This window comes from Dermacentor variabilis, chromosome 3, assembly GCF_050947875.1.
Source record: "Dermacentor variabilis isolate Ectoservices chromosome 3, ASM5094787v1, whole genome shotgun sequence".
NCBI lineage: Eukaryota > Metazoa > Arthropoda > Arachnida > Ixodida > Ixodidae > Dermacentor > Dermacentor variabilis.
In genome coordinates this window covers 71,737,981-71,751,671 of record NC_134570.1, presented here as the reverse complement: position 1 = coordinate 71,751,671, position 13,691 = coordinate 71,737,981, and positions in this window count along the sequence as shown.

The following is a 13,691-nucleotide window of genomic DNA, read 5'->3' as shown; positions in this document are numbered from 1 at the left end:
TGCAATAACAAACAATAAACTTGAACTTAAACATGAACTTGAACACTATCATCGGCTCATTTTATTCATGTTAACAGCGCTTTCAAACGAGTTATCTTACAATTCTTCATGTCGTAAAGCTTGATGCCCGAGTGCCAGGTAAAGGATGTTTAGAAAATCGTAGCACGAAAATTTTAGGAGCACGAAAGCTAGCAAAACATGTTTCCTCGGAGCTTCGCAGTTACCTGGATTGGGATGTACGCTGGTGCGCAACACCTCATGACACACGGAGACACCTCTGATTGTTGTCGCCCGAGTGATACCTTAATAAAGTTCAAGGCTAGACATACAGTACTAACACGTTACACGTATACGTTACGCATCGACAATGTTCATACTCGACTCGCCTCCTATTTAGAACGTGGGCAGAGCTGGCGGGAGTACCTGTAGGCCCGTCGCCGTTCGATATTGCGGCTATATCGATGCTAAATGCATAGTGACGACACTCTATGAAGTTTCCCAATATAAACAACTTGTTGTCACGTCTCGGGTAAGCGCAAAAACTTGCAACTCGTCGTCACCAGCACGTTCGCCGTGCACTCTAGAGCACGATCACACATACCAGCATAGCGCCGGACGATAGACGGCGCTGTGATCCCAAAATGGCGGCGCCCTCAACAAAACGGTCAATATATTTTACCGGTAGGTACCCGCTGGCGGCACTTGCCTCCCACAGCCGCGGCGGATGCTCTCCAACAGGGCCGTCTGTGGTTGGATAACCAGGTGCCCAGAGACAACTCGTAAATCTCTATTCGGGCCCCTATTTGAGATGTGAACCCCAACGAGAGCCGAGCGCCAGGCCAGGAAACATCTCTACCCATTATTAAAAGCCGGTGGATTTCCAACGGCACCGCGATTGCGAATAAATGGTATTATTTGCTCGTCGATCGACTAGGAAACGAGAGATATCCCGAAGCGTAAGTAGCGGTTCCTGACTGAATCAATTATTGGCTGCTCTTTCAGAAGCCTACTGACGCCATCTTGTTCACGTGGTTTTTTTCTGTGCCCACAAATGGTAAACTCGATATCAGCTCCTTTGAACTCTTTCAGCTTCATTACATAGCTGAGGAGGTCGAAATCGTACCCTCTTTCCTATTAAATGGGTGACTGGGGGAATAGCACACAATCCATGATGAGGTGCATGCCTGAAAGTTACCTTATCTTTTGCGGGCAAGCTTGCAACTCTTTTCCATGCTTAGAGAGGTGGCACATGCTTGCTTTTCTGCAGCAATTTCAAAGAAGCTTTAATCAAAATACTCTGAAAAATATGTCAAAGGAGTCTTCACTTGACCCAGAACCTACGGGTCATTTTCGTCGGCTTCGGGCAGTTGCAGCCTTTTCGCAAATGTTTTTTTTTATTTCTTCCCAGCAACGCTAGGTTTACATACTTTGGCTGGCAGGAAACGGCTGGTGGTCACATGACTTCCAAGGCACAAGAGGTAGATTCCTCAATGTATTCTTCCTTGTCACTGGCGTTTTCTTCACAGAGATGATCTGAATTGCGACGTTTTATCTCCATGTACTCCTGTCATCGCCACTACTCGTATGAATATCAGAAGAATCAAGGATTTTCAAAATTTCCTCCGTATTATGGTCATCCTCAGCGATTCAGAATCCCTGCAAGGAAAATAGAACAAATCAGACTTACAGAGGCAAACGCACCACAATGAACCCGCCTCAGCGCAGAGCCACGCACGCGGCTCAATATAATTTCAACACAAATAAAGCCCAACCCAGACAAACGTGCGGGTGGCTTTTTTCAAACGTGACCACGATACGCACGCGACAAAGAAGGAGACATCTCTGTGTTAAAGATGTAGCGTGGCACATGTGTGTTAGTGTACCCACACGTTTGTGTGGGCTAGGCTGTAAAGAGGGCTGACTTTCCTATCGAATCTGAAGTGGCATGCGCATGTAGAAATAATCTATGCAAAAGCTCAGTGGAAGCTAGGCTACTTAAAACGCCGTCTCAAAAGCGCACCAAAGGAATGCAAGCTAGTTGCTTATAAAAGCTCAGCAAGGCCCCTACTTGAACGCACCTATAGGTTGCGGGGTAATCGCATCGTGGATTCGATATTGAAAAACTTGAGACTGTCCAGAAGAATGTCATCAGATTTATTTATCGCAAATATGACCCCGATTTCTCAACTTCGTCACAAACAAATGATCTGTCACTTCCTAGGCTAACCAAGAGATATAATATTGAGCGCATTATTCTCCTTTATAAGATTGTTCATGGAACCCGCCGTGGTTGCTCAGTGGCTGTGGTGTTGGGCGGCTAAGCTCGAGGTCGCTGGATCGATTCCCGGCCACGGAGGCTGCATATCGATGGGGGCGAAATGTGAAAACCCATGTACTTAGATTTAGGTGCACGGTAAAGAACCACAGTTTGTCCGAATTTCCGGAATTTCCCCTACGGCATGCCTCACATCAGAAAGGGGTTTTGGGCGCGTAAAACTCCATAATTTTAAGATTGCTGATGGAACTTCATTCATAAACGCTCCGGTTTAAGTTGTAAATCGTTCTGCGTCCTGTACTCGACGCACCTACTCACTAAATATTGTTCCTATTACTTCATATATCGAATATTTTAAGTTCTACGTATTTTAAGTTTTAAATAGTGGAATAATCTAGAAGTTTTTGTGCGTGAGTTGCCTGTTGAGAAGTTTGTATGTTCATGTTGTGTGACTGTATTACTCTTTGTTCTAGTTACGCAACACAATCTCTTTTTTATGTCTTATGCTTTCTCGTAATCGGTACTCACTCCTGCTATGTCTTGCTATGCAAGGTGGTAGTATTTGTAAAAAAAAATAAATCTAATCACTTGCCGTGCTGCAGAAGGGGAATCGGTGATGGATACAACCATTTACAGTATATGTCACAATATTATCGACGTCATCCAAGTCTCATTAAATGGCAAAAAGGAAGAGATTCGGAAAGAGGGTGTGAGAGCTCTTACAGCCAACAGGAAGGTCACCAATATATGAACGAGAGGTAAACGTTATCTTTCTCTTATGAAACTGAATCGAAGATACGGCTTATCGATACTCATTTGTCATTGCGTCCACAAGAGATAGGCGAAGGGCGAAAAGAGCCCATTAATAACTCTAGCAACAAAGAAAACGTTCAGCACACGGGTCTACCCAATGGAATCTTCTTTATCTCACGTCATATTAACATTAGCTCATACTACTATACTATTCTACTACTACTACTACTATTACTACTACTACTAGTACTACTACTACTACACTACTACTAGTACTACTATACTATTCCTACGCAACCTTGAGCGATCGGAAAGCGCGTTTTCCACGCCTGGCCGGCGGAGAGGGGAGGCTTCGTTCCGGCCGCGAAGCTCTCCACATCCCCGTAAGGAGCCTGGTGGTGGTCTCGTGCTGACGATGCCCTCTCGGTGAGCGCATATTTCCCCCCCCCCCCATCTTTTAAGAGATTCAATACATACAAGCATTTGTCTCGCAAACCAGATTTATTTCAAGGGAATTTTCCACGTCTCAATTATTTCTCTCGTCGTATTCGAGTGCTCATTGCCGTGTTATAGTTTGTTAACGAAGCTTCCCCTCAAGTCTAAATATTGTAAGGCAGTTTGTCGTGTGCGTATCATGGCCACGCATGCTTATATCGCCTTTCCGTTTCTCTACCACGGTTGCGCCTTAAAACCACGGCGCTGCAAGTTTGCTTTCTTTTCCTTCCCTCTTCTCCGCCCTTAAACTGGCTCTCTTAACTACTACACGCAGAGGCAAGAAACAGCGCGCGCTTTAGATCCTATAGATGAGATGAATATTTACAATTATTATTAGGGTTATAATTATATTCGAGTGCTGATTGCCGTGTTATAGTTTGTTAACGAAGCTTCCCCTTAAGTCTAAATACTTTAAGGCAGTTTTCCTAGTCTCTAAAGCCGCTCGAGTTCACGCTGCTCCTCTGGCGGCCATTTTTCCAAGAAATTATGCCTTCCAACCACTCAAAATCGACTGCAAAAATCGACTGCCGCGGACACCACCAGCCCCTTTCCACATAAGTATGGGGCTCGGAGCAGGAGCTATAGCGCTTGGAAGTAACCGCTGGCTTGACGAACCAACCGACTAAGCTACCTTTCCGGGCAACATTGAAGGATCACGAGTTCAAATCACATGTTATGTTCCTTTTTTTTTTCTTTCTTTCTTTTAAGGTATTTTCCTTCCTTTTATCACTGTACGGAAACCCTCCTAAAAAAAAAATTATATATCCTCAATTATGTGTGGCCACACATGTGCAGGTCATAAATACCAGGTTCTCTAGCCGAGTGCCATCCATGCGGTATAACCGAGCTCAGATTGGTCCACCTTGACTGATCAAATAGGGCACCACTGTAGGTTAAATGAGGCGTACAACTCCTGCGGGACCCGCCGTGGTTGCTCAGTGGTCATGGTGTTAGACTGCTGAGCACGAGGTCGCGGGATCGGACCCCGGCCACGGCGGCCGCATTTCGATGGGGGCGAAATGCGAAAACACCCGTGTACTTAGAATTAGGTGCACGTTAAAGAACCCCAGGTGGTCGAAATTTTCGGAGTCCTCCACTACGGCGTGCATAATCAGAAAGTGGTTTTTGTCACGCAAAACACCGTAATTCAATTTTTAATTTAACTCCTGCGGGGACGGTAGAGTATCCGTCTCCAGTGCAAGAGGACCGTGATTCAAATCCCGGTGCCGCGCAATTCTCCTCCGGGAAATACAAAAAAAAAAACGTGTGTTGAGAAAATTGCACAAACAGGCCTGGAGTGCGGCCTGATCCCGGTGACCAGAACCGGTAACGCACTCTCTCACCAGAGCAGGATTGGCCACCCTGGTGCAGTACTTGGCCACAACCTCCTATATGAATACAACAATCAAACCCCGGCCCTCAGTCCCCAGCAGCCGCGAAGCAACTGACCACGGCGGCGGTCAGATCTGTAACGCTGCAGAGGGTGCTAAGAATACCTGGCTCCGGACAGGCCGCCATTGGAATCTGAACCTGGCAACGTTTAACGTTAGAACGCTATCTAGTGAGGCGAGTCTAGCAGTGTTATTGGAGGAATTAGAGGGTAGTAAATGGGATATAATAGGGCTCAGTGAGGTTAGGAGGACAAAAGAAGCATATACAGTGCTAAAAAGCGGGCATGTACTGTGTTACCGGGGCTTAGCGGAGAGACGAGAACTAGGAGTCGGATTCCTGATTAATAAGGAAATAGCTGGTAACATACAGGAATTCTATAGCATTAACGAGAGGGTGGCAGGTCTTGTTGTGAAACTTAATAAGAGGTACAAATTGAAGGTGGTACAAGTCTATGCCCCTACATGCAGTCATGATGACCAGGAAGTCGAAAGCTTTTATGAAGACGTGGAATCGGCGATGGGTAAAGTCAAAACAAAATACACTATACTGATGGGCGACTTCAATGCCAGGGTAGGCAAGAAGCAGGCTGGAGACAAGTCAGTGGGGGAATATGGCATAGGCTCTAGGAATAGAAGAGGAGAATTATTAGTAGAGTTTGCAGAACAGAATAATATGCGGATAATGAACACCTTTTTCCGCAAGCGGTTTAGTCGAAAGTGGACGTGGAGGAGCCCGAATGGTGAGACTAGAAATGAAATCGACTTCATACTCTGCGCGAACCCTGGCATCATACAAGATGTAGACGTACTCGGCAAGGTACGCTGCAGTGACCATAGGATGGTAAGAACTCGAATTAGCCTAGACTTGAGGAGGGAACGGAAGAAACTGGTACACAAGAAGCCAATCAATGAGTTGGCGGTAAGAGGGAAACTAGAGGAATTCCGGATCAAGCTACAGAACAGGTATTCGGCTTTAACTCAGGAAGAGGACCTTAGTGTTGAAGCAATGAACGACTATCTCATGGGAACCATTAAGGAGTGCGCAATAGAAGTCGGTGGTAACTCCGTTAGACAGGAAACCAGTAAGCTATCGCAGGAGACGAAAGATCTGATCAAGAAACGCCAATGTATGAAAGCCTCTAACCCTACAGCTAGAATAGAACTGGCAGAACTTTCTAAGTTAATCAACAAGCGTAAGACAGCGGACATCAGGAACTATAATATGGATAGATTTGAACAGGCTCTCAGGAACGGAGGAAGCCTAAAAACAGTGAAGAAGAAACTAGGAATAGGCAAGAATCAGATGTGTGCGTTAAGAGACAAAGCCGGCAATATCGTTACTAATATGGATGAGATAGTTCAAGTGGCTGAGGAGTTCTATAGAGATTTATACAGTACCAGTGGCACCCACGACGATAGTGGAAGAGAGAATAGCCTAGAGGAATTCGAAATCCCACAGGTAACGCCAGAAGAAGTAAAGAAAGCCTTAGGAGCTATGCAAAGGGGGAAGGCAGCCGGGGAGGATCAGGTAACAGCAGATTTGTTGAAGGATGGTGGTCAGATTGTTCTAGAGAAACTGGCCACCCTGTATACGCAATGCCTCATAACCTCGAGCGTGCCGGAATCTTGGAAGAACGCTAACATAATCCTAATCCATAAGAAAGGGGACGCCAAAGACTTGAAAAATTATAGACCGATCAGCTTACTGTCCGTTGCCTACAAAGTATTTACTAAGGTAATCGCAAATAGAATCAGGAACACCTTAGACTTCTGTCAACCAAAGGACCAGGCAGGATTCCGTAAAGGCTACTCAACAATAGACCATATTCACACTATCAATCAAGTGATAGAGAAATGTGCAGAATATAACCAACCGTTATATATAGCTTTCATTGATTACGAGAAAGCGTTTGATTCAGTCGAAACCTCAGCAGTCATGGAGGCATTACGGAATCAGGGTGTAGATGAGCCATATGTAAAGATACTGGAAGATATCTATAGCGGCTCCACAGCCACCGTAGTCCTCCACAAAGAAAGCAACAAAATCCCTATAAAGAAAGGCGTCAGACAGGGAGATACGATATCTCCAATGCTATTCACAGCATGTTTACAGGAGGTATTCAGAGGCCTGGAGTGGGAAGAATTGGGGATAAAAGTTGATGGGGAATACCTTAGCAACTTGCGATTCGCTGATGATATTGCCTTGCTTAGTAACTCAGGAGACCAATTGCAATGCATGCTCACTGACCTGGAGAGGCAAAGCAGAAGGGTGGGTCTGAAAATTAATCTGCAGAAAACGAAAGTAATGTTTAACAGGCTCGGAAGAGAACAGCAGTTTACGATAGGTAGCGAAGCACTGGAAGGGGTAAGAGACTACATCTACTTAGGGCAGGTAGTGACCACGGATCCGGATCATGAGACTGAAATAACCAGAAGAGTAAGAATGGGCTGGGGTGCGTTTGGCAGGCATTCTCAAATCATGAACAGCAGGTTGCCACTATCGCTCAAAAGGAAAGTGTATAACAGCTGTGTGTTACCAGTACTCACATATGGGGCAGAAACCTGGAGACTTACGAAAAGGGTTCTGCTGAAATTGAGGACGACGCAACGAGCTATGGAAAGAAGAATGATGGGTGTGACGTTAAGGGATAAGAAAAGAGCAGATTGGGTGAGGCAACAAACGCGGGTAAACGACATCTTAGTTGAAATCAAGAAAAAGAAATGGGCATGGGCCGGACATGTAATGAGGAGGGAAGATAACCGATGGTCACTAAGGGTTACGGACTGGATTCCAAGTGAAGGGATGCGTAGCAGGGGGCGGCAGAAAGTTAGGTGGGCGGATGACATTAAGACGTTTGCAGGGACAACATGGCCACAATTAGTACATGACCGGGGTAGTTGGAGAAGTATGGGAGAGGCCTTTGCCCTGCAGTGGGCGTAACTAGGATGATGATGATGATGATGATGATGATGATGATGATGATGATGATGATGATGATGATGATGATGATGATGATGATGATGATGATACTACTCTGTACGATCCCTTGCAGCATACGTTACAGTCGACAAGCACGGCTCGTGCGTAGAACATTCTGCAGGACTCGCTCATTTTCAGCGTCCGCTGTGTACGTTATAACTATACTATCAAGAATAAATATATTCTCAACAAGCACTGCAATTGGGCTAGTTCGTACGGATGCATGAATTCGGATAGCGCAAGGGATACGAATGACTAAGTACTACAAAGGACAAGTGACACCGCCTGGCGTGATGGTTGTCGAGATGGATAGAAAAAACGCGCAACAACATGTGTGTATCAATAGAAGTGCAACAAAGAGCCAGTGAGCGGTTGCACTTTCTAAGGCATGAAAGAGTGCCTCATTTAGGAAACAAAATTACAATAAAGGAAAACACAGAGAAGGCAGGCTTAATAAGCCCGTCGTTGCGACTCGTCAAGCGTATGTTGTAGCCAATTCGAAGTAACATAATGTCAAAGGCGGTAAATATTGACTAAGCGGCAGGCAAGTACTCATTTTTGCTTCGGTGATTCTCTGACCATTTCGCGTATGCCAGCACCTTCTGAAATAACACCGTGCCCCATTGGAGAGGTCAATGCCGCTAAGAGTCAAACCCTTGTATTCTAAAACGATCTCCCACTCCAAGATCTTCCTTCAGTCTATGATGATGAAGAAGATGATAATGATTTATTGGGATCCCCTTAAAGACGGAGAGGTGACAAATGGTAACCTCGCTTGCTTTACCTGTACAGGTAGTATATACATGTTTATCAGGCTAGCATTTTGTCTATGCCTCCTTAATCCTTTCTCTGTTCCTTAAAATTTTCATATGTTACCTTGTATCGTTACCTATGCCGCTAACGGATACGGTCCTATCAATTTCTTCCTTGCCTTTTTTTTTCAACCAACACTGCTAACATATTTTGCTTGTATTGACTGGTGACCGGTTAATGACTCCATCCCGCTTGAAATGACAGCGCTTCTGGAAGATGGACGTTTCGTACGGTTCTAGCTGGGTGAATACGTTCGCATTCCATTAGCATGTGCTGAGTTGTCTCCGAATTTTCGCTGCAGAATACACATGCCTCATCCTGTTGCCAATACTTGTTCCGGTACGTTTTTGAACTTAGGCAGCTAGATCGGGTCTCAACTAGCAAGGTCCTTTATCATAGACATTTTCCTTTTTAATTTATTTATTCCCAAGCTTATCAATCCCCGTGGCCTTTTTTTTTTCATCCCTTGGATCCAATTTACTGCCTCTGCTTCTCTAACTTTCTTTTTGATGAGACACTTTGCACTTTCAATTAGCTTGTACCTCGTTCCCAACTTTCTTATCCGCTTCCTCTATTCTGTGTCCACGCTTTTGAGGTAAATATATTTGCGCACTTTAGGCGCGCAATTAAATTCATCCACGCTCGTGAGTCTTTCCTGGAAAAAAAATTGGCTCTGCGCTTCTATTATTTCAAGCAAGGCTCATCCCATGTCTTTGTGCGCTGCCCCATTTGTGGTTTTACTATGGGACCCCAAGGTCAACCGGCCTACCGACCTCTGATTAACTTCTAAATCCGGTGAGACGTCTGATTTTAAGCACAGAATATCATTTGAGAACATTATCGATGGCACCATCGCACCTTTACAGATTTATCGCTCCACCTCACATTTATTGCAATCCAAAAGTACTGTTTCATTATTGCTGCATTCCACTCCCTCATCATTGTTAGATTAGCTTAGTGCATGTTTGAGTAGGCATTGCTTCGATAGTGTATACACCGAGACATATATGTTGCTTGACTATGGACATGTAGATGGATGGACGGTAGGGGGGAGGGGGCACTTGCTGTTGAACTGATACCGCGTCCTTACTCGTCTCTTCATCAAATGTCATAAGCCACGATTGCTCCATGCAAAACGTAAGGCCTGCATTTGTCGTTCTTTTGCCAAACATATTCGCAAATCTGTCTGTGAAGCTCTTGCCGTACCACCATGCCCTCCGCATACATAAATTAGCCCAGGGACCTTTTGTTCCGCCATTTGCCCGCTTAGCTCCACTCCTCCATTGAAGTGGGTGTTACATTTCGCAAGAATTGTCGTGGATGATCACGAAGCGCAGTGAGCGCTTCTGTCGAAAGATAGAATAGAGGGGCGTTGTTCTGCCAAGCAAAGGTAGAGTGGAGGAACTTTCTAGAATATGGAAGTAAGTTCATTAATTTCCTGCGACACGCGCATATATAATGACATTAAACTTCGCGATGCAGGCAGCCGCAACAGAAGCAGTTTACCTTTCAATTGTATTGCAGTAAAAATCCTATTTAGCAGGCCGAAGTTTAAGAAGTGTCACTAAATTCATTAAGTGCCATATTTTATGCAATATTATTTCAGGTGGCCAAATGAGTTGTGAGGAGGCACTTCGCCTCAGGTGCCATCGACTTAATCCCGCCCAAGATTCCCGTGTAGCACCGCGCGAATAGCAATAAACTGTAACGTAGTTAGGCAGCTAGTTTCGTTTTCTGTTTTGTTCTGAAACAATGAAGCTCACCCACTACGGCGGATTGGCTAAGCAGGAGCTGGGCTTTCTTTTTCTTTTTCAATTACATGTTTCAACGTTATTCCTTCAGCCCGCATGGCATAGTTAAAGCTCTTGGACTAGCTGCGAGCATTACCCCCGATGAGCATCACCCCTGAAATGAACTTTGCATGGAATTGTTAAGGCGGTCATTTTTTTCCGCCACCCATTTGGCTGAACTGAAAGGGGTTTCGGGGCACTCTTCTTAAAGGAGGGAGGCTGTCTGTGGAGAAAACGAAAACAGCGCTACAGTTTCCGTGAACACGCGCGCTGCTTACAGTTGCACACCCCGTAACTATTCGATTAACTAAGACCGGCCACTGCACCGCTGTTCTGTTCTTCCAGTGGAGAAGTCACACTGGGAGTCAAACGGTCTCATCATGCCTCGGACGGTCGTCTGATTAACCTCTCTACTATTCCTTTCCTTTCCCTCTCTCCCCTCTGATCGAGTTTGGAGCTGGAGTTTTGCTGATCCCCCGAACTATCAGAAAGAACCATTCGTGACCAATTATGTAGCAAGAGAACAAAGAGCGCAAGAAAAAGTTTAGCAAAAGAATATGCGAGTCACTGGTTCTCTATCGAGCCAGTAAGAAACAGAGAGTGACTTTGGAGAGGAAGAGACGCTACTCTCGGTTACCTTTTAGGGAGCACGGCTCAGTGCCTAAAATCGGTGACCTGCCAATTCTGAAACGAATTGTCGTCATTAGCGCCTTAGCAACGCTATAAACCTTAGCAACAAAATATGCATGAGGAACAAAACAGAAACTTATAGATACGTGCAATCAGGCGCAATGCCGAAAGTGCGCTTCATGCATGGCAAGCATGAGCAAGAAGGAAACAGCCAAAGCTTTCAATTAATGTTGGGGTTTTATGTGCAAAACCACGATTTGATTTGGGGCACGCCGTAGTGGAAGACTCCGCGTTAATTTCAACTACTAGGGGACATTTCACGTGCCCCCAATTCTCGGGACGTGGGCACTTTCGCATTTCGCCTCCATCAAAATGCGGCCGCCACGGCCGGGGTTCGATCCCGCCACCTCGTGCGTAGTAGCGCAACACCATAGCCGCAAAGCCACTGCGGCAGTTAGCCGAAGGTTTTCACACCGGCCTAAATACATCATCAGCGCGTGACACGTGACAAGCACCTGAGAAGGCTGACAACGCCTGACGTGACAAGGCTATCTAAAAAAAAGTTTCTTTATTAAGTTTTGCATCCATCCATCCATCCATTTACTTTTATTGGTTTATTTAGGGCAATATTCCAGGTTGCCTTATGGGCCACGGCCAAAGGAAGACATTCGCCTGACTTAGCGATGCCACCGGCACAGTATCCGCTGCATAGAAAAATGACATAAAGACGCTCAACACAGCACACATGAAACTAAACCTAATACACATGCTTCCAACCAGTACAATACATAATTCATGTAAAAAGAAAAGGTTGCCTTATACAGTTTGCTAAGGACTTGAAAAACAAGATAAACATATATCAAACACTTCATACTCGTATGTTAAGATGTATATTAGCCTTCAGATGACAACAATTTTATTATCGTCTTCCTAAAACTTTTGTCTGGAAATTCGAGAAATTAGGAGGTCCAATACAACGGGGTATTTAGAAGGTCAGGAAGTTGCAGTGCAAATTTTTTGTCTCCGTATGTTGTTCTGCAACTTGGTTTAGCTGTTATACTATATCACTATAAATAAAGACCCATCCGCTGATAACGAAATTGTGTACTTAGAACAAAGGACTAACTTTCCTAATATATGAGTACATATTAGACACAATACAGGACTACAGACGCTCAGAATGGTCCCAGAGTCCGTTAGAGAGTACGATATATTTCACGCTCCTGATGTGGCTTGGAAAATTTAAGCTTGGTATTCTGTTCGTCTACACTAATAACAATCTGGTTCTTTTCAAGAAGAGTGCAACAGATTTCTACTAGTCTTCCGGCATCGCTTCAATTTTGCTCATTTCGCAGCCAAGTTCATTACAATGATAATTTATCATCCTTGCATGGAAAATTGATTACGTGGCTACCGCACTAAAATGACCACCATCCTGTAGGTTCCTTAATAAAAGCGACGCTATTCTTTCTGAACCGCACCTCGTTTCGTGACCGTGGGTGATGTGCCTTCGGTGTTAACTTGCCGAATAGGCCAACCAATCACAGCGAAGGGCGCGCGCCGCTGGGTTCCTTACACCACCTCCAGATGGCGCCCGCCTTCGCACATCCACGCACATAGCAAGAGCTTGGTGGCGCAACCCACCACCCCGTTCCAAAGGGGACGCCATAACATCCATCCATCCATCCCATCCATGGCAGCGGCGGCGTCGGCTGTGCCGAGAGAGAAAGAAAAACAATGAATCAGAGAGCTCGCCTTTGCGCTTCTGCGACGGTAGCGGCGGCATGGCATTAGCCTCTCTACAATGCCTGAATTAACCACTTCTGCACTGCCCTTCGAACTTTCGAATACGTCGTTTAAACGCAAGTTACTGGCTTAACATTGCCAGTTCGTTTGCACACCGTGTTTGCCTACGTGCTTCTTTTTTTCTATCTTACATAGGGGCACCGTCACGTCACTGTGAATTCATTGATTTCAACGTAAGTTCGAGTGACTGGCCAGGCCATATTTATGTATACAAAGTTATGATATTTTGCTGTGTTGAGCCCTTGGTTCGTTGAGTATCCAACGTAACGTTTGTTCACGCGATTATCAATAAACAGCTGACTGTTCCGAATTAGTCGCGGAGATGTAAACTCCATGCTTGCGAAACTGCACGTCATTCATTCATTCATTCATTCATTCATTCATTCATTCATTCATTCATTCATTCATTCATTCATTCGTTCGTACGTTCGTCTGTCCGTCCTGCATTTCTTTCTTCAGCTCCTTGGTTTGTTCGTTTGTTAGTTCATTTTTGTTGATTGTGGTATGCCTCACGAAGGCCCCGGCCAACGCTGAAGCTTGTTTTATTGGTGCTCAGAAAGGGTGCAATGTACCACTAAAGCTCAACTGAACATGCCTCTCTAAAAGACCGTTGCATTCAAGGCGAGTTTTCCGCAGCCTGTATCGCCTAGCGGATGGCCAGGCGTGCCTCACAGAATGCATGCCGCGTACATTCGTAGTGACCTCCACTTGCCCTCCCTGTCCTACTCTGAAAGTGTACCTCCTACTGCATCCGTCCT